This window comes from Pseudophryne corroboree, chromosome 4, assembly GCF_028390025.1.
Source record: "Pseudophryne corroboree isolate aPseCor3 chromosome 4, aPseCor3.hap2, whole genome shotgun sequence".
NCBI lineage: Eukaryota > Metazoa > Chordata > Amphibia > Anura > Myobatrachidae > Pseudophryne > Pseudophryne corroboree.
Window position 1 is genome coordinate 737,225,976 of NC_086447.1, and position 3,400 is coordinate 737,229,375.

Genomic DNA, 3,400 nt, shown 5'->3' on the forward strand with positions numbered 1-3,400 from the left:
CTATAGGACTCCACTAGTTTGAGATCCTTACCGGGCTTTGGCAGTACTATAATTACGGCCTCGGACATTGAGGGAGGAAGTTGTTTGGTGGCAAATATGTCGGTATACGTCTCATGCAGCTTGGAACCAAAGAACTGTATGTATTGTTTATACAGCTCAGTGGGGATGCCATCGCTTCCCGGAGACTTGCCACTGGGGGACATTCCCACCGCCGCCGTCACCTCTTCCAAGGTTAAGGGGGAAAGCTTAGAGAGGGGTATATTGGACAGGTACAGGTCTAAGTCTTCCATGGAGCATGTCGACTGAGAGCCATAGACCTCTTTAAAGTATGAAAGGAACATCTGCGCTATGTCGGGGGTATTATCTACTATGGAGCAGTCAGGGCCAGTCATCTGCACTATCGTGGACCCAGGATGGTCGTAGTGAACCAAATGGGCCAATAAACTACCTGGCCTGTCCGCCTGCATGTATATGTTGGTGGCCCTGAACAAAAGGGAGCGCGCGTTTTTATCCGAAAGGTGAGCTAGCCAGGCCTCCTGAGCTAATAGCCAACTTGCCTTCAGCGCAGGAGTTCCCTGAGCCAAATAGCGGGTCTCCAGGTCCCTATATTCAGATTCGAGCTGTCTCTCCGTCGCTCTGTACTCTATCTAGCGGGCGGCTATTTTGCCTATCAGCGTACCACGTAGATAAGCTTTAAATGCATCCCATATAACCGGTGTCGGGGCCGAGCCTGCGTTATCCGCAAAGAACCCTTCCCACCTAAGCGGCAAATCTGGGCACTCTCCCAGCTGAACCAGCCAGGATGGGTGCAGCTTCCAGTATGACTGTCCTCTCCGGCACTCCACATCAAAAGACAGCATTAGGGGCGAATGATCGGACACCCCCCGTGCCTCATAATGAACATCCGTTATGCTAGGTAGGAGCATGGGCGAGACCAGGGCCAGGTCGATTCTGGAGAAGGAGCCATACGTACTAGAGAAACATGAGTATTGCCTAAGCGTAGGGTAGCGAGCCCTCCAGACAAATACCCACTGCATGCTATCTATATAATCCGCAAACTTAGATCGAGATATAGATTGGCCGCCCCCCGCCCCTGAATCCCGAGAAGACCTCCTATCCAGAGAGGCATCCAACACGTTGTTAAAGTCCCCCAGACAAATAACAGGAGTGTGTGGAGAGGAAGCAATAAATGAAGCCGCCTTCTGCAGGACGTCATACGAGAATGGGGGAGGAACATAAACAGACAAGATAAAGAAGTAACGGGAGCTCAGCTTGCATTCCAGAAACACAAATCTACCATATGGATCCGTATTTACCGTGATTAATTCAAACTGTACAGATCTCTTTATCATGACCGACACCCCCCTGGAAGAGGAGGAGTGAGAGGAATGATACGCCCAGCCTACCCAAGGCCTGCGGAGCGACAATAGTCTATTTCCCTCCAGGTGGGTCTCGCTCAGACAGATAATATCCGGGCCATATTTCTTTACATTTGGAATACTAGGGACCGCTTTACTTTATTATTAATGCCCCGGACATTCCATGCCAAAATCTTTAAGGCAGGCATGTCGTCTGTGGTGTTATCTGAGACACAGCATGTAAAGACCCCCCAAGGTGAAAAGGGAGCCCGCCTATCAACATTATCCGGGTATCCACCTGCCCGTGCAGAGTACTATCCCAAAAACCATATCGTCCGCAGGCCACGGCCCTGAGCCAAACCCCCCTAAATAGCACAACATCATCGCACAATTCAATAAATAGACATATGGAAAACAAAAAATTAAAAGAGAGAAACATAGAAAAACAACAGAAAAACTGACAGCATCCCAACAACATCCCCCCCTCCCCGTATACCTCCCCGAACTGTGGCATACCTTTATCCCTAACAAAGCTCCAACCTTGGTGATCTGAAAGCCTACGGCAGTGCTATGCGTAGCACACAGATCCAAACAAAAACCCCCCCACTACAAGAAACTAATGCGTAAAAGTCACTACCCGGTAAAGTCCAGAATAACTAATGCAAAAGGAAGCTCCCCAGACTTATACTTGCATATTGTAGGCCCATGTAGAGAGAAAACTGGATGTCAATCAGTCCGGAGCCATCTGGCGGGCGCCCGGAGCGTACCTGTCCAGCCGCCTCCCTCGGAGAGTTGAAGAACTTAGTTTCCCCGTCCGCCACCACGCATAGCCTAGAGGGAAACAGCATCGAATATGGAAGGCTCAGGTCACGGAGGAGCCGCTTGATGGGCAGAAACTTGGCACGATCTTTCTGGACATCCGCTGCAAAATCCGGAAACACCGACACCCAGACACCATTCCGAAGCAGGGGGCCCTTCGCACGGCCCAGGCGCTGGACGGAGTCCCGGTCTTTATAGTGTAGAAACTTGGCAATAAATGTTCGCGGCGGTGCGCCCGGGGGCAAAGGCCGGAAAGGCACCCGGTGCGCCCGCTCCACCGCAAATTGGGATGTAAAGGATTCAGCGCCGTACGCCTCTTTCAGCCAGGATTCTAGGAAGTCTTCAGGGTGCGCCCCCTCTTCCTTTTCAGGCAGGCACACGAATCTCACATTATTTCTGCGAAGTCGCCCCTCCATATCCAGGAGTTTAGTTTGCAGTGACGAGACTTGTTGTGTAACCGCTGAGACAGACTGTTGTAGGGGGCCGCTGAGGTCTTCCAGATTAGAGACCCGTGTTTCCGTTTCACCGACCCTCTCCCGTACTCGCTGGACGTCCTGGCGCAACAGTGATAAGTCGCACTGCACCTTCTACATTTTGTCCGACAGGCGTTGTTCGCTGGCCGCTATGGCTCTCCAGGACATGCTGAATGGAAGGAGTAGATGGCTGCATGTCTGCGCCCAAGCCGGCCCCGGCCGGGGGAGTCGGTTTGGTAGAAGGAGAGGGCTTAGGGGATGACTGCGTCGGCTGGGCAGCAGGTTGGCGGGCAAACTTCTCCAATTTAGCCGCAGCTGCGCTCTGACCACCCCTCACCATAGTAACAAGGTGCAAGCAGCACTCAGAGTCCCGATATTCAGTGTCAGAAAGCACAGCAGTAGGGGTGAGGTGCAGTATCAGCAGCACTCCAGAGCACAGGACATCCAGCAGTGAAGCACAGAGAAGGAGGGGGGGAGGGGCGGGGGGCCCAGAGGGGTCTGGGGGTGATTTTGTAGGATGTGCTACTCAGAAATAGGCAAGGGGCAAAAGGTGGGACAACCTGTGCTGGGTCAAATCTTCCAGCTCTGCAGCCCTTTCACAGGTCACACAGAGGATTTGCAGTGTAAGCAGCAGCTGCAGCCAAGATGGCTGCCGGACTCACAGTCTCACTCCCCTCAGTATATTCACCCCAATTTCGGGGGTCAGAAGCGGCCTGGTGGGTTCCCCAGCAGGTGTAGGTGGTGGGCGCC